The sequence below is a fragment of the Vanessa atalanta genome, chromosome 11 (assembly GCF_905147765.1).
Source record: "Vanessa atalanta chromosome 11, ilVanAtal1.2, whole genome shotgun sequence".
In the NCBI taxonomy this organism is placed as follows: Eukaryota; Metazoa; Arthropoda; class Insecta; order Lepidoptera; family Nymphalidae; genus Vanessa; species Vanessa atalanta.
The window spans coordinates 595,372-621,584 of NC_061881.1; the positions used below are offsets into that span (position 1 = coordinate 595,372).

The 26,213-nt window shown below is 33.4% G+C and overlaps 1 protein-coding gene and 1 long non-coding RNA gene across 3 annotated transcripts in view; one reads left to right on the forward strand and one right to left on the reverse strand.

The window, feature by feature from the left end:
• LOC125067550 (cadherin-87A-like) overlaps window positions 1-22,858 on the reverse strand; it is a 48,999-nt gene extending 26,141 nt beyond the window's left edge. For both annotated transcript variants that reach the window (XM_047676212.1, XM_047676211.1), the window contains exon 1: window positions 22,576-22,858. The gene's annotated coding sequence lies outside the window, so the exon portion shown is untranslated. The remainder of the gene's footprint in view (window positions 1-22,575) is intronic.
• On the forward strand, window positions 1,768-24,294 carry LOC125067551. Its single transcript, XR_007119730.1, has 3 exons — window positions 1,768-1,782; window positions 2,460-2,466; window positions 24,102-24,294. It is a non-coding gene; the product is annotated as an uncharacterized LOC125067551 (long non-coding RNA).
• Window positions 24,295-26,213: the final 1,919 nt, after the last annotated feature.

Below are 26,213 nucleotides of genomic sequence, written 5' to 3' on the forward strand. Positions count from 1 at the left end.
TTGTATTCCGGTTTCAAGGCCTATGTAAGGAATTGTTAATATTTCTTAAATCGCTATTGTCTATGGTGGAGACCATTACCGTCTGGTGGCCAATTTCCCAGTCCGCCTAGCTATTTTATAAAAGATATAAAAATATATACCTTTGCTTCTTGAGAAGGATTTTCACAATACCTGATTTTTGTCTTATCGTAAACATAAATACAGTTTGACTGGATTAGACAACTCTAGCTGATACTTTATCTGTGTCCTTTTATTTTTTAAACTAGCAAAAAGCACTTAACCTTCGCGAAATTTATAAGACTTTATAGTACTTACATTAACCACTTTAGACAAAAATGCACAAACATTATTTAAGGATAACAAAAAGTTAAATTATAATGAGTTTTATATTCCTTCTTTAAGAATTGATGGATTCTCCCATCATGAGACAAACTTTCACCCCCTTTCCAAACCCTAACCTTTGTCCTTCTCCGTGGCTTAAACTGTCCCCATTTTATCTAATTCGATTCAGCAGTTTAAGTTTAAAGAGTAACAGATGATTACGTTCTTATTTATAATATTAGTAGGGATCGTGCACAATAAAGACTAAATAAATAAAATAAGGATCTCATTCCATTGCGCTTTTATTTTATTATTGCGTCACTGAGGGTAGAACACGCGTGACGTGATTGCAGGGATCCTCACTATGCTTATATATGACGAATTATTAATCAAATTAAAATTCAATAAAAAAAAATTGACAGTAAAACCCTTATCAGCCAGACCTAGTGGGATTCTATAAAAATTCGCTTCGTATCTCAATCGTGACAACCGACTTACGTTGATACGCCATTTTGACACGTGTATCCTATAAAATTTATTATTATTGGAGTCAATATGGCATATCACATCCTAAAATGTCACGCTTGTTTTATTCGGTTAGTTCTCAGTTTCTTATTACCGAATAACTCTGCTGGAGTTTGAACCCAGGACTCGGGATCATATTTAGTAAGAAAACAAAGTTGTAATTCTTGGATTTTCTCGCCTATTACGTTCCTCTTAAAACACTCGTTGTTGGATGTCCACGTCAATGTTCTAAGCGTAAAGACAGCATGAAGCGACTGCGTTTTATACTATGTAGAGATAATCTAAATTAATTTTGTTTTTTTTTTTCCATATAGTATTACTATTGCTTAACTCCAACCTCCTTTTGACGTCGCTATATTTATTGGAAATATTTTAATTCTGGGAATCCACTTTAAAAAACACGCTTAAGAATCAGATATGTAACACGTTGCGCAATTAATTCGCATGGCAATCTTTAAAACTTGCGATGAATGCTGTGAGTTACGCTAGATGCTTGGGAATTTTTAGATATTGTTAACGGATCGTCGGTTACCCTGAATCTACTCACACAATTAGTCTATTTGTTATAGATTTAAATAACAGATTCGGACCATTGTTTGAAAATAAATTTTCGTCTATATTGTGTTTCGAAATATTTGAACAATGAATTAATTTAATTTCCAAGATGGCCATGCGTTTATCTAATCAGTTTTAATAATAATGACTATTATTCATTTGTGTTATTTACTATATAACATTTTATAACTGAGATATATTGTATACAAGACACTAAGAAAAATATATTGTTTATTTGTATATCTTTCAGAATGTTTAATTTTAAAAAGGAGTGAGTATTGATAGTTACCTGTCTATTTGGTAAATACAACATATCGAACTGACGTTAGTTTTACATTTAATTTGTAAAATGATTGATGATGATGATTCAGACGTGTGCCTGTGTATAAGAAAGAGCCTACTTGTATATATTAGGTAGGTACTCGTATATATTATCTTGTCATGCACATATGAAGAGTCAGGATCTTAGTTACGTTAATATAACATTAGGTCAGGTGTAATAACTTTAATAAGGTCTTTGTCATTTGCACGCCTCACAACGTATAAGCGCACCGATGTGCTCCTCTGTTGATATGTCAACACGCGACTGTGTCCCAATTTTAATAATATCTTAACATAATATTTAAACTTTCATATTTAACACTAGCGATCCGGCCCGACTTCGCACGCATGCAAATTAATTTCATAAATATATTATATACCCTTTAGCGCTAAGGAGTAACGTAGACTTTCCTGAAAAATTAAAATTGGATCATCAGTTCCAGAGATACCCTCTACATACAAACAAACAAATTTTAACTCTTCTTAATATTATATTATTTGGTATTCATCATGTCATGAATGATAGCCGTGCGAACATCTTGAAACGTAAGTACATAATGACGACATTGTCAGGCTCAATGCTCAGCTATACCTGACCCCGTCACAACGACCGTTACAATCGACATTATCGTACAGTTACGCGCAAATGACCTCATGCGTCTTGTACCGACCATTAGGGTCGATTCACACTATCATCTTGATCACAGTTTTCTCGGTCCGATCTCAATCCGGTTAAGTCTGATCGTGGTCACGTTACACCGTGACCATGTTGGACGCATGTGACACACAGTGACATAAAGCGAATTTAAAACAACATATTGTTCCTTATTTAAAATTAAATTAACATATAAATAATATACTTTTTAATGATTTTATTCACCACTTAAAAATTTACATCGTCCATTCGACCGCTGCCTGCTAAGAACATTATCTCAACATTAGGTCTGGATTTGGTCTTCTACCGAAACTTATATTATTCACAACTGTAAAATAATCCAGTTAGGTAGTACTATTGTTATGTTATTTCTTCCGTAAATCTGTAATTGAATACATAGCTTTTTTTTTTCAGATTTCACGATTTTTCGGCTATTGTCTGTACTTCAAGATATCTTAAATAATTCCTTCTTCATACAATTTCAAATCTATTTATGATTATTTCGAGTATTCGGTCTCTTTATCTGGTGTTAAATAAATTAAATTCCATAAAAATTGTATTATTACATATTTATCATATTAGTATGAATTTAAAGGTAAGTTTAAACACCACCAATTTATTGTAAAACGATAATAATGTCGAACCAGCGGCAGTGTGAACACGTTATAAGGTGTTTTAGTGTGTGTCAGTTGTCGACGCAGTGCTACCGAAATATTTTATTTTATTTCTACAAAATTAAACACCTGACCTTAAATATGTTTGATTCCCTCTTGTTCGGCTAAATTATGTTTAGATGATACTCATAACGGCACGACGATAAATTCATTATTTTTCAGTCGTCTATTTAGAATTGTCATGTCTTTTCGGCGCATGCGTAAGCGGTATCGCTTAGTGTGTTTAGCCTATTCCAATGAAAGTAGGAAAAAAGATAAACAAACCTTAGATTTACGTTTTTCATGCGATTTGCTAATAACTCAGCTATATTGTGCACTAATAAGAGTTTATTATTAATATATCTTTATTTATATTACAACACTATTACACGTAACTACTTATATCCACTTTAATTTTACTTCCAAAATTCCAATAACGGTTTCGTCGACATTCAAAACGCAATTTTTTCGTAAATCCATAGTGAATATCATAGATTAATCAAGCTCTCGACCAATGATATCGCGTCAAGCTGCTGTCAAATGTTGTGTATTATTCGTCTTTTTTCCTGCTATGGTTAGAATAGAGTATAATGTCAATTGATCCCACATACAAGCCTCTGTTAACGTAACATATGGCAATACACATATTTAAACTATAAAGCGGTTTGTCAGGTCAAAAGTATTTAACAAAAAAAAAAAAAGACCCGCTGAGTTTCTTTCGCCGGTTCTTCTCAGGTCAGGGTGTTTCCTTTTCCGAACCGGTGGTAGTGTTTAATTGGACTATCAATAAGAAAGTGTAATGCTTCTTTATTGAATAAAGGAATTTGAGTTTGAGTTTAACAGAAAATTTTTGGCATTTCAGTTTCAGAATTTTTGTCAGTATATTAAACTGAGCACAAAACAATTGCAGCACTTAGAGAAGAGACGAGAAGTTGCTGAATAATTTTAAGGTTTTAAATCCGGTTATGCAAAAACGTATGTCCATACGAAATTGTCTAAAATGTATTCCCGAGCAATGTGTTCGTTTGTACTTTAGGGATCGGCAGCCCTAGTCAATACCTCGAAGACAGTGATTCTATCTCTATCTCACGCTTGACTTTAAAGAGGGATAGCAATTCTTTATTCCACTTCTCTATTATGCTCGACAGGATTCATCATTAACATTTGAATAACCATTTGACTTTTCACATATGTTGGTCAATTTGTTTAAAGTTCATTCCTCTGTTTTAATCCCTTTTTTCATATCAAAGGCAAAAGACCATAAATCGTTCACGTTTCTAACTACAACGTGTGACACAAGGTTCATAAAACTAATTGTCAATTATTCTATTTTCGTATGATAATTTATAAATAAAATCCTTAACACCAACTTTCGTTTTTATTAATTTTCAAAATGACAAATTTCCATACTAACTTCCAGGCCCTCCTTAACCATTTTTGTTTTCAAAAAACTGCTTTTAGTAGGTGCATACATAATACTTGTGCAAAGTACACAGACATTGGTTCAGACAGACTCAAATATACGTGAAATGGCTTTATTTGAGTTATATTTAATCTTTTTTACTTGGTGTATGGTAATATTATGCAAAGTAACGCCTGATTTTTGTTTTTTTTCCTTAGTTGCCTGAGTTCCCAAATTGTCAATAGTTTTTTTCGCAGAGTATATTTTAGTAAATGAAATCACCATGGAACTCTCTTCCGCCCAATAAACTAGTGTGGGATGTGACGTTGTGCTAAAAAGACCTGGGTCCTTTTTCTCCGTAAGCATCGGTAACGCCTCTCAAGAAACGATTTTATTTATTCAGTAGTCGAATTAGGTATTTTCTAAGATAAGCGCGTTCAATCATACAACTTTTTTAATAAAGATATCTAAGATTTCTTTCAATCCTACGTGCTTCGGAATGCACGCTTGTTTCGATTACGTTTCTTGCGACACATACACATAGATATTCTATTACTGAATAATCGGCGCTCATACATATATTATATCTGTAATTTCTAATTATTAGGGTCAAATATCATAATTATAATTTAACGCTACAATAAATCAACATTTAAAAAAATTGCATTTATTATAATTTATTTTTGACTCCGAGTTTTCCCTCGTGACATCCAAGGCATATCACCTATTAGGCGACCAAAATGGTCCTTTACTATACGACAGTACGAGATGTACAGTATTTACCACAAATTTTAAATTAAAACGGAACACTCCAAACAAGTAGACTTTTATAAGAAGAAAATATATATAACTATTAATTTTAAAAAGTAACGTGACGCAACATATTTGCTACCAAAACTGATCACTCAGCGCGATGTGATAACTTCACCACAACACTGGTCGTCATAGACTGTCGTATGCCAGGAGAGATTATGAATTACTGCAATTTTAGTACAGGAGATTTTTTTTTTCATATCTAACTAGCGGAAAGATCAAGTATTTTGCTATCCATACAACATCAGTATGGATAGCAAAAAAAAAATGTGTTTTTAATCACTTTTATCTTAATTCATAATCTAAATTAACTTATTAATTAAGATAATATTTATAAATTCACCATCACGTCTAATTAAATGTACAGAGATCGCATTTTACACGTCAAACGTGTTCAAACAGCGTAAAAACTTGCCTCCGTGCTAGATCGTATTGCGCAACAGATCGATGAGACAAAAGTTGCGAGATTTCACGCAAGAAATGATACAGACACTTTATTTTTTTTCATTGTTCTGGGTAATATGTTATATTATCTATTTAATAGTACTGTTGCAAAACTGCAAAATGTGTATGCAAAAAGTTGTAAACTGTACTGACTTTATCAATATGGAGAAAAAAGTATGCACGTGAATTAAAAACAAGACACATCCAGTTTTAACCTCGATGTAATGCTGCTTTGCCCTGGTTTGAAAACGCAATATTTGGTTGAGCTTTACATGCGCTAGCCAGCTGACAAATTTTACTAATTGAAGTAAATAAAATATCCTGAATTAAGTTAGTAACGCAGCTGCTGGGAACACCGTTAGGCTTTTTATTATTGTATCATAAAATTGGTTTCTATATATTTGTTTAAAGAATTATATGGGATGAGATCCAAAAAACCAGTGACGTCAGATACCTAGAACTAAACATTTTCCTTGCGATTCGTATATCAAGGTCATCAGGTCATATCAAAAACATTAATCAAGTAAGTTTTAACACGCACTTGTCAATCGTAAAGTTACTAGCTGATACATATATATCTATATTGTCTTTGACTTTGCTGTTAATATATTACCTATTTATTCACTACCAGTATTTTACCAGTTTGAAAGATAAGTGAGCCAGTGGAACTACAGGCACGAGGGTCATAACATGTTAGTTCGCAAGATTGGTGGCGCATTGGCGATTTAAGGAACGATTAAAATAAATATATTATAATATTAATAAAAAGAAACTTATCAGAATAGACCTCACAAAAGAAAAGGACTTCACTTGGTGGTAGGACTTTGGGCAAAACTGTCCAGGTATTCTACCGTCAAACAGCAATTCTTAGTAAAACATCTTAGTTCCCAAAGGATGGTTAATATTTTTTACAGCGTCACTGTCTATGGGGATGGTTACCACTTACCATCAGGTGTCCCATTTGCATGTCATCTACGATGTTTTAAGTATATTCTATCAAGTCGGTTCGTTATATTGAGTAAGTAAGCGCAACGAACTTCGTTCCTAACCACACAGATTGCTCACTAGAACAGCGCGTCAGTAATGCTTACAATGCTGTGAAACGGGTAACCCGTTCGCTAACTTATGTTAGCTTGAGCAATACTTGATATACATACATAGTATATAACTACAGATAAGATGTGCGCGACATAGAATATAAATACATTTTTTTTCTCGATATTTCGGTATATATATTATACGATGAGTTTAGTTACGCTATTTAATAAATTTAATCTTGATCTAATTGTGTCCATCATATTCAATTTTTACTGATATACTATGTATTCTTAGATATAAATATTTAGAGATTATATGTCGTAAGAATAAGCGTACGTGCCCTTGTACAATTAATTCCTTATTCTGTTTGCTCAGCTCAACTATATCAAAAGTAACATTAAGTATTCATTGCAAACATTAACTACATTAAAAAAAGAGAGTCTAACTTATCTTCCTATAAAGAAAAGAGAAGATACGTTCTACTCAAAGGTTACATATAATAAAAGTTCGAAATTGTAATTTGCGACCAAACAAGTACCTATCACATCAGGTTGTACTTAAGGCAATTTCTATATTATATCTAATTATAATTAGGATTATTAATAAGTTGAGCTCTCAAAGCATAAATCTTTTGCAAGGAGCGTGTACGACCATAGGTCAGGGTCGAATCTGCGACTTTCACATCGCTAGACAGCGTTTACCGTTGAGCTACTAAGGCTGGACTGGCGTCATAATTTCTAGGATATTAACTAATAAAAAAACTTCTCTTCTTCTTCTCTTCCTCTCGGTAGAATCCAAATTGTGAACCAGTTTTTTAAGCTGTAGTTTAATTTATCTTGAAAAATGAAGATTCAAAAGTGCGTAGTTTTAAATCATAACATAGTATAAAACAAAGTCGCTTGCTGTAGTCGGTCCCTATGTATGCTTAGATTATTAAAATTACACAACGGATTTTGATGCGTGTTTTTTAACAGATAGATTGATTCGAGAGGAAGGTTTATATGTATAATACGTACACAATGTAGTAGAGAAACGCCGATAATTTTAGAGACATTCTGTAGTATATTTATTAATGCATAAATAAAATAGAGTTTGCCTCAAATTACACTGAAAATACAAAGTAGTGTTATTAATATTAATATTTTTTGTCATTCGACTCTTCAGGCAGGACTTGCGGGCACGAGTCCACATCATGCCACGCAAGGTCTTACATGTAAGTAGGATTTCTGCCTCATCAAGACAGCAGGATCAACATCCCGTAGATACAGTGTATAGTATCGCAGGAATCTTTATTAAAGCCGTGTTGCTAGGACATCCTGCTTCACAAGGGACACTTGTCAACCCTGATCTTCTTAATCTCCACCCACCGGTAAATAACTGACTCATAAATATAACTTGTAACGAATTAAACCTATTATATGCGTAATCGAATATGAATTTACCCGAATAATTTACGCGTATCCATTTCACGAACACCAATAAATTGCATTAAGTGGTACAGCTGGAAACATAAAATCCCGCAGATCATTTTACATTCAAAGCTTATGTTAAATATTGTTAGTTAATAAGGCTCGTATTGGAGCCGATATGGGCCAGCGGTTAGAACACGTGCATCTTAACTGATGATTGCGGGTTCAAACCCAGGCAAGCACTAATTAATTTTCATGTGCCTAATTAGTGTTTATCTTGTACTCGGCGGTGAAGAAAAGCGTTAGTGAGGAAACCCGTATGTATCTAATTTCAATGAAATACTGCCACCAACTCAAATTGGAGCAGTTTGGTGGAATATGCTCCAAACCTTCTCATACAAGATTATATAATGCTCCAAAGCGTGGTGTCAGTGTTCGTTAATTTTCGTGCAGTAATTTTAATTGTAAGTCGGATCAATATTATAAATGTGAAAGTAATACTGTCTAATCTGTTTATCACTTCACCGAGACTAAACCAATGAACTTTTAGTCTTTCATATTTAGTCAGGTTACCTTGCCTTATCCGCAGGGTATGAATTAAATTCAAGAATTTCAATTGAATGTCCTTATTTGGTACCGGTTCAGAATTCATGCAAATTCTGATTATTAATTTAGGCCTAAAGAAGTACTTCATAATTTTAGATGTTCGGGTCGTATACAGTTCGCATTTAGGTTAAGTTTTTATTAGCACCGGTTTTCGAGGTCAAAGCGGATCGATGTATACATATAATGTCAAATAACATTCCTTTGAAACCTTAAACATCTTAATAAATAAGATCCAACATAACAGATTTATTTCTTAGTATTATTTAATGTAATTTTACAAATAAATCTATACGAATAGTATAAAGCTGAAAAGTTTGTCTGTTTGTTTGGTTGGACGCGCTAATCTCAGGAACTACTGGTCGGATTTCAAAAAATCAAAGAAGACTATATACCATCACCCCACGATCTATAGAAGATAATGAATGAATTATGTTACAAAAACATATCAAAGTATGAATGGGGACGTTAATAACCTAATGTCAGAATTGAACTTGCGACTTTATAAATCGCCAGGCAGCCCATAAACAATTGCGCTATTGTCGTTCAATTTTATTTTTTAAAGTAAAATTTTTTTATTTTTTATTAATTATGATTGTTTTTGTTTAAGAAATATGAAACAAATTGATACATAACGCTGACCACGGTCGTGACTTACTTAAAAATCGACTTAAGGTGATACGCAATTTTGATGGTTATATCCTTTAAGGAATATAATTATAAAGTCAATGTCGCATATCAGGTTCGAACAACTTACGATTGTTCTAAATCGACTCGTTAGTTCCTACAGTTCATGCCAGTTGATATATTATTGAGACAATGCCAGCACGCCGACAGTCACGTAACGTAACTGGTCACATAACCACCAGGTGGGCTGGAACAATGTAAGGCAATTGAATCAATTTCTCAACAATATCGTACCGAGATTTGATTCTGTTTCACAACAATGACGTCCGTGAATATTCATTACTTATAAATCAATTCGCAGTTACGTATAAAAGTAACGTACACACTCTCCCTTTATGAAGTAAAGTAAACGTAAAAAGTAACTCTGTAAATGACATACTACAGGGCTCAGGCTGCATCTCCTTATTCCATCACGCTATTCCAATACGGGTTGGTGGGTTCTTATCAGAAACGCAAAGAAATCGTCGTTATTTGCTAAAATTATATTCCAAAAATGTTCTTAACTCGAGAACTTTCTGGGTTGTCGGTAAAGTTACTATCATACGTTTAAAATATGGATACTAACATAAAGAATCAACAAGAAACTCAGTAGTTACTATTATTCTCAAATGAAATACATAGTCATTTATTTAATTTCTTATTAATTATGTTTACCCTGATGCAATACAAGATTTGAGAACAAAGATTTTATATCAGTAGTGCCTGTAGTACTGGCTTACAAACCAGAACCATAACACAAGAATGCTCAGTATTGCTGCTTGGAGATGAAATATATAAGTGGGTAGTACCTACCGCGACGGGCTTGCACTAAGCCCTACCAATGACTAATTACATTTATAATAAACCTAAATCAATGACTCCACGTTATTACACAAATATACGACATATATTTCCTTGTTACATGTCCTTTTCGAAAATATAACCTATAAACCATAAAATATTTTTTCTTATCAATCTGTTCTGTAATTCTTGAATAAAAAAAAAAAAAAAAACTAACTAAAACCTTACCTCTTTACAATCTTAGTATAATTTAATTCAATTTTTATTTTAATATTAATTTAAAACGACGAAACAAACGTTTAAATGATAAAATATTATTAAATGCATTAAACACATTTATAAGACGATTAAATAAAAAAGTTACAACTGTGTGATTTAATTGCGTACATTGCACATACATGTGCGTTGAAGTCATTATACTTTTAAATATAGCAATTATGCCATTAAAAATCTGTCGAAATAATGAGTTACATTTTCAATGAATTATAATAGATTTTTTCAGTCGTGTTGTAAGTATTAAGCGTTGGTCTTAGCTTTGTGAAGTTGTACTTCGTAAGGCGTGATATTAAACGTTTGGAGTGAATTTTTTTAATCCACGCGGTAAGGGTGACGGCTTTAACTTCATGATGAAGCCTTATTGTATTTTACATTATTTTTAGTACAAATTTAAATTGTTTATGTTTAGTGATTGCGTGTAAATACATAAGATAATGATAGTAGTGGTCAAAATTTTAATTATATTTGATTAACAGTATCTTTATTATTATTATTATTATTTTGTAACTTAATATTTGCATATCAGCATGCTTGCATGCTGAAAATGTGTATGAGGGGCCCGGTTTCTGAATCGCGCTAGCGTTTGCATCGTCCCATTATATAAAGGGTCTCGACAATTAAAACATAATGTTGAAATTTTCGTGTTTTATTGCAATTACCACCAAGTGGTGACAAGTGTGAACCGGAACCACGGAAGTGGTTTTTTTTGCGGATTGTATATTGTAATATTAAATGCGTAATAGATTGAACCCTATAAATGCGTCTCCCCATTTTTTATATTAATTGGATTTCTTATTTATTACATAATAACCCCATAGATAGATTTTTATGGCATATTTCGAGTTAATTTCCTTCCATTATTAATATTATAGCAATCTTTTCCATTTGACAACCCTGACAAAAGAGAATCATTTCATAGGATCGGCATTGTAAACTTTATCTGCATTGAAATAAAAAAGAAAGTCGAGTGCAATTGTCATTCGTTTTGTTCGTATTCGTATTATTTCCTTTTGACATTTGAAAGTGAAACTGTGTATTGTATTATAGTCCGGTCAGTGTCGTATAACACGTTTTAAATGGAATTAAAGCTGTAGAAGGAATTTCTAACAACATCTCGCTGAATATTGTTTTTTGATTGCATATATCTGTAACTAAGTCTTCGGTCGGTCGGTCGTAGAGCCGAGATGGCCCAGTGGTTAGAACGCGTGCATCTTAACCGATGATTTCGGGTTCAAACCCAGGCAGGCACCACTGAATTTTCATGTGCTTTATTTGTGTTTATAATTAATCTCGTGCTCGGCGGTGAAGGAAAACATCGCGAGGAAACCTGCATGTGTCTAATTTCAACGAAATTCTGCCACATGTGTATTCCACCAACCCGCATTGGAGCAGCGTGGTGGAATATGCTCCAAACCTTCTCCTCAAAGGGAGAGGAGGCCTTTAGCCCAGCAGTGGGAAATTTACAGGCTGCTAATGCTAAAAAAAAAAGTCTTCGGTCTTAAGCTTTAGGTCTGAGTATATTCCGGAGCTGTTTTAACCACAGTATTATCTGAGATAATGTTATACTCGTAATATTGGTACAATGAACAAATACAATCTCGACTGCACAAAGTCAGTGACTCTTTTGTAGCGTCGATGTATACGGTATTACAACAGAAACATAGTAAGTAATCAATTTTGTCGCTGTTGCTAAATAAAAAAAAATTTAAAGGCATATTTATGTGCAATTAGTGTTGATAGCAATTGGGTATGAAACGATAACCTCATAGCAATTTACTTAACGTATTGAAAAATTAATAAATCTAGTCTAATATTATAAATGCGAAAGAAGGTCTGTCTGTCTTTCTGTTGCTCTTTCACGGCCAACTGAACCGAATTTAACGAAATTTGGTAGGAAGCAAGTTTGAACTTCTATATGCGTAACAATTTAAGACCAACCCCCTAAAACACAAGGCGTGGGCGACAACTAACTACAAATAACGACAGAAAAAATCTTCTCAGGTTCGTATTTTATTTCCCTAGCCAATAGCAATTTTTACTTTAACTATCAGTAAGACGATCGAAAATAGCAATTTAAATTTTGATATAATAATAGTGTTTTTTTTTTTATTCATACAGCCTAAAATTAAAAGTTTAATCAAAATAAACGTTACACTAAAACATTTCGAAATTGATCTAAATTCAAAAATTGCCATAACGGAGTTTACTTTGCCGTAACTTTTATAAAAACAAAAAGTTTTTCATTACACGCTCCACCGCAGACAATAAAAAATCACGTTGGCACTTTACAGTTTCCTTTGCCTCTTATTTATTTATCTATCCTATTCAAAATGGCGCGGTATCTCATAGTTTATTGTTAGCCTACTTGAAATCCTGTTTAGGTTATTCATGGCTTGGTTTAGATCCCTGACATTAATTATTACGGTCTGGAGTTAAATCTTGTGCAGTTTAACTTAAGCGTTTTTAATCTTTTATTTCGTCCGAAAGCAATAACAATTTTTCGATTGAAATTGTTCCAAAACACATTTCTTTTGAAAACATAGTTACTATAATAAATAAAAACTTTCTCTATGTAAGCGGATTGGCAAATGGTCACCTGACGTATGTGGTCACTATAACCAAAGGCATTGGCACTGTAGGAAATATGTCTCTTGTATTTTTAGTTACATTGCATTTACATCCTTAAAAGTGGAACTCAATAATAGTAAGTATTGTTATGACGGTAGTTAGTAATACGTGTGGTTTATGCAAGTCTAAAAAGTCCACTTAGAGATTTATCATATCAGCTGTTTGATTTAATATATTTAATATTATAAAAATTAATTCAACAATTCTAAATTTACAATTGTCTAGGCGAACGCAAATCGCCTTGAGACGCCATTGGACCTCCACTCTCCTGTCACCGTATAACTCTTATTATTACCAGCCTCGCGAGCTTATTGGCTAAATTGTACGTTCATGGCGATATGATTAGGTGTTATATCAATATTATATGGCCGGGGTGCGGTTAGAGGCGGACCGGGTTTGTCACCCCGGCTGTCGAAGCCGGAGGGGAGCGCTAAATTGTCTAACAAATGAATTATAAATATAATGATCGGCTTTAACAACTGATTACGTAACATGCGACAAATAAAAAAAAATATTGTTTAATAGAATAGAGCCGAGATGGCCCAGTGGTTAGAACGCGTGCATCTTAACCGATGATTTCGGGTTCAAACCCAGGCAGGCACCACTGAATTTTCATGTGCTTTATTTGTGTTTATAATCCATCTCGTGCTCGGCGGTGAAGGAAAACATCGCGAGGAAACCTGCATGTGTCTAATTTCAACGAAATTCTGCCACATGTGTATTCCGCCAACCCGCATTGGAGCAGCGTGGTGGAATATGCTCCAAACCTTCTCCTCAAAGGGAGAGGAGGCCTTTAGCCCAGCAGTGGGAAAATTTACAGGTAATAGAATACTATTTTGTGTTAATTACTCTTTGAGCAAATCAAATGGTGTATAGTTGTTATTAGGGAGCCGAAATGGCTCAGTGATTACAAGGCATAAAACTTAAACTATTATTCTGAGTTTAAGCCCGGGGCAAGCACTGCATTAAGGTGCTTGATTGTATCTATAATTCATCTTGCTCGTCGGTGAAGGAAGACTTTGTGAAGGAACCTGCACATTGTGGATCTGCCACGTATATCCAACGCGTATTAGAGCAGTCCAGCTTTGCAGCAGTGTAATAATATAAACTATTACTAATTTTTTTTCTCAATAAATAATTTATCTAACCGTTAAAGATTGTACGATATTATAGGTATTTCAAATAATTTGTATTACAATAGAAATTCTTGTTCCTAACTAATCTGAAGAATAAACTTATTTATGAATCAATTATGAATCATTTTGCACAGCGAGATAACACTGACCTTTTGCAAATCATTCAAAAAAACGTTATTTAAAAATATATTTTAAAGGTCGAATGCAGTAAGCATCGATTTTATAAAATGTATTCAACAAAACTTGCTCATATGCCATTGTATTGCTAATAAAACGTTAAAATATTATTAAAAGACAAGACACTGAATTGATAATACCGTCTTTGTCTTACCTTTACAATAATAGTTTATTGAAATGAGACAGCTAAATGAATATCGACCTTGATATCGATAATTTAGCAAAAATATGACGTGCTATGTATATAGAGAGCCGACATGGCCAGTGGTTAGAACGCGTGCATCTTACCCGATGATTGCGGGTTTAAGCCCAGGCAAGCACTACTGAATTGTCATGTGCTTAATTTGTGTTTATAATTAATCTCGTGTTCAACGATGAAGGGAAACATCGTGAAGAAATCTGAAAATGTCTAATTTCCATCAGGTGAGCCTCGTGCTCGTTTGCCACCTCCAACATAAAAAAGAACCACCACGTGTGTATCCACCAACCCGCATTGAATCAGGGTTTTGGAATGAGCTCCAAACCTTCTCTTCAAAGCACAGGAGGCCTTAGCCCAGCAGTGGGAAATTTACAGGCTGTTCCGGTTGTAGTATATGTAACTATTAAGAAAATAATTTTATCTATTTCATATATTATAATATATCTATATCTTATTTACATTTTCTAAATACAAGGTTGATACAAACGTGCTCGTAAGAGCCCACTTGAATGAAGTTTATTTTGATTCTGAATACCGAAACATTGAACGTGCAGAAATTAAAAACACTATCTCCTTGCAACATTCCGTACAAAATATTATATTAAATTTTTTACGTAATATTATGTACATATTGGTATTGATTAGAAAATTAACGATATTAAGAAGCGGGCAGACTCTTGTCAAATACGTACCTCTCATCGTCTGGCAAATTTTACTTCGTGGTAGGGTTTTGTGCAAGCCCGTCTGGGTAGGTACCACCCACTCATCAGATATTCTACCGCCAAACAGCAGTACTCAGTATTGTTGTGTTCCGGTTTGAAGGGTGAGTGAGCCAGTGTAACTACAGGCACAAAGGACGTAACATCTTAGTTCCCAAGGTTGGTGGCGGATTGGTGATGTAAGGAATGATTAATATTTCTTACAGCGCCATTGTCTATGGGCGGTGGTGACCACTTAACATCAGGTGGCCCATTTGTTCGTCCGCCTACCGATACCGTAAAAAAATGTATCGTTTGGCTTTTCAACGATTCCAAGTAATTTCTCTTTTATAATTATTTCTAATCGTCGTTAACGAGCGTTGCAATGCTATTTGTTGCTAACAATAATTATCACATATGACACGCCACATACTGTACGTTGACTATTGCCAGAAATCGGCACGTAAAATGTCGACAACTGTACAAAGCGTAGATTTAATTAACGATTCCTGAACGCATATAATATAAACAAAATAAAGCATTAATTAATTATTAATTGTACCTATACATATATTATCAATGATAAAGTAACTTTTTCACGGCCAAAATGCAATGGAATAAAGCGTGCTTGAACTCCAAGGACGGAACGAACCCCTAGAACCGAGCGAAGCCAATTAGTTGTTTACATAAATATATACTAATGTTCTGGGTTCACACCACAGTTCAGACGTTAATATTTTATTAACAATTTAGAGATAATTAGTTAATAATTCATTAACAGCTGTCAGGACGGAAATTTAGACACGCCAGGCAGAGGATCAGTCCTATGCCTGACGTGGCGGAATAGATCACACCTGTGATTGCAAAGGGTCATTGAACTGTCAAAGTACAACTCGATTAAATACATACTAGCATCAAGGGCTATATGTTTCAGTGTCAATAGTAATGACCTTATAAGTTTACCGATTGCTTTTATAAATAATATTTAATTACACAATAAATATAATCGACAATATCTAATCCATCAAATTTAATTGGAACACATCGTTAATTGTTAACATAACCTTCCAGGTTTCAGTATTTTTAGTAAGATTTTCTTTCTTTTTTCTATGATTAGAAGGTACACTAGACTAGATTTAGACTTTCGCCGGTAGAAATAAACAACTCGGACCTGAGAAGATTCGGCGAAAGAAACTCAGCGGGTTTTTTGAATGACATATTTTACAATTATTGTTTTCATATAATAACTAATTAAAAAATCGATACTTGAAACTCCTAGGGATGATCATCTCATTTCCAAATCAACTAAGAAGTCATTAGTTGTAATCTCCTTTAGCACACAAACACTGTTTAACGATTTCTTAATTTTAATATTTTTGTAAAAACGTATACATTGTCCCATAAAAGAGTTACTAACTCTGTGTAATCGGGTAATGGAAGTAACAAGTTTATATTCCTAGTATTAATAGTATGTTCGTCACAATTTCTGGAATAATACTTTATGTTTATATATACATAACATTATTAAAAAACAAATTGAGAAGCGACAGTAATTTTTTTTTTTATTTCTCTAAATTTATATCTTAACGAATTGTTCAAGAAATGTTCATTATCCTCAGATCGCAATGGCTAAGCTTTGCAACAAATTAAATTCCTTGACTCTAAAATAACACTGGCTCACTCACCACAGATAAAACAAAAGTATTGCTGTATAGATAGATATTTATCATAATCTCATATCATCTCAATATAAGTATTAAGTGTGTCAATTTTATTCAATTTGTAATCAATTAATATGACTTACGAAACTGAGAGCCGGTTTGAAAAAGATTTGCCTAACACGTCTTTCCAAATCTCGTCACGTATTTGCATATATGTGTGATATCCGAGCCTCTCATTCATGTCTTGCTTGTATCCATTTCGTGTCGTTCGTGATGTTCGTAACTGGTTCAAAGCGACTCCGAGCGTCGATTATTCGCTACCATTCATCGCAGCAATTATGGATTCGTACACGTTCGTTTTAAATTGCTTTTTTATAGGAACTTATGTTCGTGCATTGTATCGAATGGGCAATTTGTTTCTAAGTATATCGCAAATAAATCCTGTTCCGATAAAATGTATTTTATCTTTTCGCTCGAGTATAAGAGGGGGGGGGGATAGGGTGCAGCAGATGTAAGGCAATTACCGAATTGTAACCGCTGGATGTTCGAATCGTCATCCCGATAGTCAAGTTATAACAAAAACGATGACAGACGCAATAATGTACTTTTTAAAATTCCTTTGACATGACTTTAGGTGCTTAGCGTTAAAATAAAAAAATACCTCGTAAGTAAATAAATGATATAGTGTGGCTGAAGGTGCCACCTCAGTGTAGCCGATTCCAAACACTATGGTTTTCGCATGGTCTCTCTTAACATATTTTTGATGGCGAAAAGAGATTGCCAGAACACTGCTTGCACGAAAGCGCTTCATGTGCTTTAAGACTAAGAAGCTGGTAGAGAAACATCCGAAAAAAAGTACTTATCGTCCAGCAGTGGAACATTTACAGGCTGTTTACACGATGTCAACAAGTGGCGTATCAGCCCAATTATATAATTTTTGTCATGTTCATCCATTAATCAAATACACGAGCGTCTCAAGCAGTCCACCCGTATCGTAACGGGGAACCAATACAGACATGACATTCCCAAAGGCACAAGCGACTGACCCTAGAATACTGGTAATATCTGTGCATACAGTTTACACGTCGTTCCAATTACAAAATAAGTTATATATTACACAATATGTAATCATAATATAAATTACTTATTTTGTATAGTTACAACTAGCTCACTGGATCCTACAAATAGTGTACACTGTACAGTTGTCCACTAGGGTACAGTACACTAATGTTAAAAAACTAAATTTCATTGTAAACTAAATACGTTAAGACAATCCTCTTAATACTCTATATGAAAGGAATAGCGAAACTCGCCAGCGTGATGTAGGAATATCAAAGATTTGACACAGCGCCATCTAGTAGTCAGAGGTAACAATCAAATCGTAAATTACATGCATGTAAATTGATATATTATATTCTTAATTTTGATATGATGTTCAAAAGGTGAAGTAGTATGCATTTGCTTGCAGCTGATTAATCTTAGGCGGGTGACACATAAGTACAAATTAAAAGGGTAATGACCTCGATAGTACTTCGATTTATAAACTCATTTTCGTCCGCAGCTTCGCAAAGGAGTGAGGGGGAGGAACCATCAGGGGTACGACGAGTTATAACAATAGCTAGGATAAGGCAAACTGTATCTTCTTATATATTAATAGCGTAAGCCGATTTTTGCCCAGTGATTATGGGACGGTAGCTGCACATACAAAATTGGTTATGGTCTCACTTTGAAGAGCTTCAGTCGTGGATGTGCAGAAATTTAAAGATGATTCTTGATTGCAATTTACTAAATTGTTACAATTTAACCAATAATTAATTTTAGAGACGAAAAAAGTAACTGGTCGGCTAGAGTGCGGCTTTATACAAAAAAAATGAAAAACGTAAACAAAATTAATGAAAATTGCTATCGACAAACACCAATTCTAAATGAACTAATGTATACTATTTGACATTAAAAATGTCATTTAAATGATCTTTTATAATTTGGCGCAAAATGTAGTTAAGTGACTTGAAGTTTACAATGAAATGAAATCAAAACAAAACCTGTCATTGGTTTCGAAATTCATAAAAAATATTTTAAAGTTTCGCGGGCGAGACACTAGTCGTTTATTATTGTCGTTGTATAAACCTTTTTTAAGAAAAAAATGTACATGGAAACATAAAATCATTGCAATATATTTAATAACTGTATTAATTATTAAAAAAATATATATTTGAGTATGAAGATTATTTATATAAGCCAAAAGTTGAATGTCAAGCTACCACCGGTTCAGAATATTGATTTTACCGGTTAGAATTGGTGAGAAACTCAGTAGTTACTTAATCTTAACCTTAAAGAAGAAACTTAATCTATATAATACAATTATATTTATACATTCTGTATGGAAATCAACGAAAACGCAGTCCAAGCTTTTCAAACAAGTATATTGTAATAATGTCTTTTTAAAATGACATTATTATTTTTTTATAGGCGAAGTTATTTATATCTGGGGAATCTTAGCACAGAAAGGAATACCTTGTTCCAGGAAGCCAATACACGTATCGACTGTTGAGTCGGAAACTCGCTGCGGTTGAACTTGGTGGCGGTTATTGAAGACAAGAGTTGAACTTGAAATCATCCCAATCCAAGTGTGAATAAAGATAAACAAACCTTAGATTTATGTATTTCATACGATTTGCTAATAACTGGGCTATAATGCACTACTAAGACTTTATCATTAATATATATTTATTTATAATACAACATTTTACACTTTACTACTTATATACATTTTAATTTTACGTCAATAATTCCGATAACAGTTTTGTCGACGGTCAAAACGCCATTTTTTTGCAAATCCATAGTGAGTATCATAGATTGATCAAGCTCTCGACTAATGATATCGCGTCAATTTGCTATCAAATGTTGTATATTTGGCTTTTGCCTCTTATGGTTTGAAAACAGTATAGTATTTATAGATATTTATACATTAAACTTAAAAGAAAATTTCCTAATAATGTTAGTTTTAGACAATTAACATTTTTGACATAGTGAACATTTCACATTGTTTTAGTTTGTAGATATCTACTTCTGTGCAACTAAATTCTGTGCAAATTGCTCTAGGTAATAACATCTTATATCACCACACTGTTTCAAAATGTTTAAATTAATTACTAAATATTATATAGACGCGATATCACAGGTCGAGATCTTGAGTATTAATTATAGATTAACGATAAAATGGCGTTTTGAATGTCGGCGAAGTTGTTATCGGAACTTTGGAAGTAACTTTGGGTTACAAGTGTGTATGTAGTTAAGGGAAACAGTGTTGTGTTATAAATGGAGACGTTTATCAAGAACTGTATGTAGTGCATTATAAAGTAGGTAGAGGTATTTAGCAAATCGCATGGAATATTTAAGTAAAGTTTATTCGGATATACAAATACACATTGTATCAACATAGCGTATCAATTTATTGTAATTACATATTAAAGTCCCTCGGATGTCATTTATTGGAAATATATTTTGTATAGATAATGATCGAATATAATTATGTATTTATTTTAATAATTCTGAAAGGCAAGTCTAATAATCAAAAGGTCTAGAAATTTACTATCGTTTCTAATTAGTAAACACATATTCGCTACACACAGTTCAATTTCTATCAGATAGAGAAATGTTATTTGTGTGATTCATTCGGATCTCCGTGTGTGACAAACCAGTCGAGAATGGCGAAGCGGACCTTCTTACAAGGTCGAACTACACTCTCTTTAGTCTCATTGTAGCCAAAATTAATTCCACGTAAATAATATTTTAATCCAAAAAATTTCGTATTTCGATGTGTCTTGGAAAAACATACAAGCATGAATAATAATTCCAATATTTACTTTGAAATCTATTAAGTTAAATGTCTTTTGAGACTGTCGTGTGTATGAATTAATTCGCAATTTTTTTTTTTTTTAAATAACAGGTGTATTGTCAAGCACAGCACTCATTTTCGTTTTCAACTGCAAGTAAAGACTTCTCAAAATCATTGAATAATAATTATTAGTCCTGTAATTTGATTCCAAAGTGCTATTATCGGAAAACACATGAATAAACGTTGATTCAATAAATTAGTTAATCGTTACTACTAAGACATCTTAAAAGTAAGCAATGCTCTGGTTTTTATATTGTAATTTGTAGCACAATTGTTCGTTTTGTACCGACAATGAGTGCAGTACAATTTTGTTTTTGCTATCGATGCTAGATTCGAAAGTATGAAAGGCCGTCGGATTGTTCGATATTCAATTTCAAAAAATCGATTTGATTTGTGGAAATTCTACGTTACTGAATTGACTCGAAAATGACTAGATTTGAGAACTGTATTCTACTAAGGTAAGTATTTTGTATAGTCCTTTATGATATTCTTTGATGTACAATCGGGAAAACAAGAAAATCAGGTGGATTTTTATTGTATTGTCATCAGCAAATACTATTTAATAGATTCCGTTTCGTTTCTTAATATCGTGAAAATCGATTACACTTATATAAACTGCATTGAATTTAAAGAAAGATTTCCAGTATTCTTTGTTACATGACAACGTAGCATCCATTGATGTTTCCAACTATAACAAGAATTTTAAGTGAAATTACTTGACAAAGTATTAATCACTATCCAAATACCTATATGTTTATACACATATATTATCTTATTTTATCTTTTATTATGTGACGCGTTTCATTATACTTAATTTCACGACGAATAGTTGTTTCGTTACATACCTGAGTAAGAGGCAATTGCTGAGCTTTTAACCTTGTCTTGTGAGAACAATTTATTAAAGCTACTTGTTTAAGAATTTGGAATAAATTTTATTCAACCAACTTAACTATGTATGTCTTAATTGGGTATTTTTTATACTTTTTGTTGACAGTTATTTGGAATTGTGTGTATGTTTTTATATAAATTTAAGGTAGGTCTTGAGCCGACTTTACATTATCGGCAAAAATCGACAAATTGCAATACACATACGCGGACGACCAAATATATTAAAGATTTCTTAGTTAAGGTTATACACACACGGACGGAAATTCACATAGGTCTAGAGTAGTAACAAGATTTTTTTTTTAATGTAGACAATTCTTCGCATTATGTTTGTAGTTTTTAACATAAGTTCCTTCTAGTAACCGTCAATGATTAATAAATGATCTAACACGAATAACATACATTTATAATTGTGCTAAGCGTGTAATTGTGAATGTAATTGTGCTAAGCTAAGCCATGTAACTCATGCAAATACCCATAAAAACCGTGATTACGGCGTGCGCAGACGCAGACTAACAAGGAAACTTGCTCCGCAATCCGCATAAGTGCATGCTGAGCTTTAATACATTTTACACAATGCATAAGTAGAATATTTAAGTTAATATTAATAATTATTATTATCAGTAGTAAATGACGACCTTACTTTGATTACTTACTAATCATAAAATTGTGAAGAACTGATATAACATACTCGAATAAAACGGGGGAATTGATTTAAGCATTCCTATACTACATAAACTTTAAACAAAGATTATGTTTTTAATAATTGTATATAACATACCAAAATAATGGTATATGTATAATATCTTACCGTTAAAAAGGACTCGACATTAACACATGGTTGCACATCCGTCTTCCGCGTTGCAGCCTACATCGAAGTGTGCTTTAAAATTCAGACAACTTCACCAGGCAGATACCGTTAACCGTAAGACCAGCATCACAATACACACAATTATATTTAAAAACACACACCCACGACGTTTATAACACACGCGTATTAGAATTACATAAGTTTTAATAATAACTTTTGTTTAAAACACACGTTAAGTTATTTTTAATTCACGAAATGTACTCTTAACGCGCCACGGTGGTATTGCGTTTACAACTGACGGCTGACATCATAACAAGTTTACAGTTCAGTTCATGCAAAGTTGTACTGGCTAAAATTTATCACCTTTCTCTTTTACTCGCACTCTACTATAGCGAATAGAAAGAGATAGAAAAATTCATAAGTTCACCGCAGGGAAATCAATTGAATACAGCGCTCCTAGCGTGGGAGCCGAAAAACATAATACAATTAAGTATTGATTTAAATGCTTAAGTTAAGAGCGCGGCTAATAGATGGCGCTGATTCTGTGTACAGTTAGTTTTGTGCTTAAATAAGAGATGGCGCTGTATGTCTATACAGTATCTATACTAAGATAGACTTTTAGAGAAAATATAACTTGCAGTTACAGTCCATGTAACGTTCATCGACATAACCCACCAATGAATTATTTTTATTCTAAAACAATAAAAACCCATTTCTAAACTGGACAATGTCTGTATATCTGATGATTTTTATCAAAAAAATAGTTTTTTTTTGTTTTGATTTATTGTTTTTTTTTTATATAAAACATTAAGAATTTGAGATAGTGCTAGTCTATGTCATAAAGCTATTCAAACTATTTTTAAAATTTGCGTTTTAAATCATCTTAAATATTAGTTTTTTTTTGTTTTTCATTGCTCACAGCTACGAAGTGCCTGGGTTACAACTCACAGTACAGTCTGTTTAACGACGAAAGTCTATCAAAAATTGATTCCTTATTTAACCATTTTTTTTAGCATTAGCAGCCCGTAAATGTCCCACTGCTGGGATAAAGGCCTCCTCTCCTTTGAGGAGAAGGTTTGGAGCATATTCCACCACACTGCTCCAATGCGGGTTGGCGGAATACACATGTGGCAGAATTTCGTTGAAATTAGACACATGCAGGTTTCCTCACGATGTTTTCCTTCACCGCTGAGCACGAGATGAGTTATAAACACAGATTAAGCACATGAAATTTCAGTGGTGCCTGCCTGGGTTTGAACCCGAAATCATCAGTTAAGATGCACGCGTTCTAACCACTGGGCCATCTCGACTTTTATTTAACCATCTTAGTAGCGAATTAAAAAAAAATCTAACAACTGTCTTTGACTCATATCTAATCACCTGAAACGTTTTCCCATACAAACTTCCAACCCATATTTAATCCTTTTAAAAGATTATTTTAAAAATCCTAATCACTTAGGTACGGTTTATATAGGATTCCTTTATAATTCAGTTTTATCATTTTAAGCCCTTAGGATTAATATTAGTCATCCTCCTGACCTTATCCCAATTTTACTTGGGGTCGGCGCAGCATCTCTTCTTCTTCCATACTTCTCTGTTGGACGTCATCTCACTAGTAATATTCTTTCTAACCATATCGTCTCACACAATCCATCCATCCTTTCTTTGGTCGTCCCCTACCTCTATATCCATCTACATCCATTCTCAAGACCTTTCTCACATCAAGTTCCTCGTTCCTCTGCATAACATGCCCATACCATGACAGCCGGTTTCCAGATATAAATAGTTTCCATATATACTTAATCGTGTTATATTATATTAAATATATTATATAAATCAAGAACTGTCGGTAGTGCACAACATCGCTAAGCTAGTAGCAAATCACATGGAATACGTAAATCTGAGGTTTGTTTATCTTTATTCCCTCCTCGATTGGAATAACGCAGGGTATAGGTAATATTCAGAAAAAAAAGAATTTGTGTGTATTAACATAGCAGATAAATGTTGTTCGGGTAGAACATGCCCAGATGGCCTAATCAAAACTCTACCAACATTAACTTATTCCTTAACTGTTTAGATATTTTAAACTAAAGTTTAATGATGAATAATACAAATATTCGCAACCAAAGTAAACCAAAGTGTAGGTATTTCTGTGTGCTGATTATTCAGAAGTACGTACTTCATTCAACAGCGTTTGTCTTCCATCTCAACTGATGGAAAGTGTAGATGAAGACGAAGGTGGTACACGCCCATCCAAAAGAAACCTGTTCACTCTACTCTTAAAGGATAATTTCGTTTATAGATAAGGAATTTTCATATCAGCAAAACAAATTGGCGAATCAATTATTTTTGTCTGTTCGTGTTTAAACTGCATGTTGGATCTTTAATTGTTGGATATTAAAAAAATATTTCCACAGTAGGACTAATTTCATTAATTTGAGAGAGCTATAACGCATCTTCATATCGTTGTACGGAAATATCGTAGTTTATAACCAAGTCATTAAAAAGTGCTATTAGTCAAAATGGCCCAGTTAGAATGCGGGCATCTCAATCAATAATTAGTTGCTGGTTCAAACCCAGACAAACGTTTTAAACAACCCGAATTGGTGCTTGATAAAATTAGCTGCAAACCTCTTCAAAGGGAGAAGCCTTAGCCCAGTAGTGGAACATTTATGAACTGAAATTATTTTTTTAAATTAATATCGACTGTATATACGTATACGCAATTTTAGTTTACTAACTAGTACTACTGTTGGTACTGTTTAGAAAATAAGAACTAAAAATATAGCTTAATAATACAAATAATAACATACAATACAGTTTAAATAATGATTAATTACTTAATCAATGTTGGTATCGATCAATACTCTACACTGTCAATGCGTTACCATGGGAGTCAATTTGTAATAACAGTCACAGTCAAAAAATAGTCGTTATACAGTCACCCTTCCGTAAATAGTTCGTTGCTTGGAAATCAAAACCATAGACGGTAAACACTCAGGCCTACCCTTGGCCTTACCCTACTCGTAACTTTAATGACGTAATCATAGAATTATTAGCGTTGCGTTATAATCAAACAGTTAATAAAATATGTAGATGGACGGTCAAATGATCATCTGATGGCAAGTACTTACCACTAGTGGTAACCGCATAGACATTGGTGCCGTAATTTTAACCATTCCTTATATCTCCAATGGGCAACTACCCTTGGGGACTAAGTTATTATGTCCCTTGTACTTGTAGTTACATTGGCTCACTCAGCCTTCAAACCGGAACACAACTATATAAAGTATGCTGCTTGGCTGTTGAATATATATAAGTGCATAATATCGGGCTTGCACGAAGACCTATCGCCAAGTGAAGGTTAGAATACAGACTTCAAGGGTAGTTTTATATAATGTTTCCCTGGATCTTACAGGAACTAAGCGTTTTAAACTTTTTTATTTATTATTTTTATAATATAGAATATATTACAGGCAGATACAGAACACTACCTGTATATCTTCAGTTTGACAAGCGTTTCTTTTGTTTAGTAGCTCCTATCGAGCTTCAGTGCTAAAATTCATCAATGAAAATGTTATGGACAAGAGAAAGAGACACAAATGTTCAAAACATGCTAATTCGTATTAGTTTCTCTC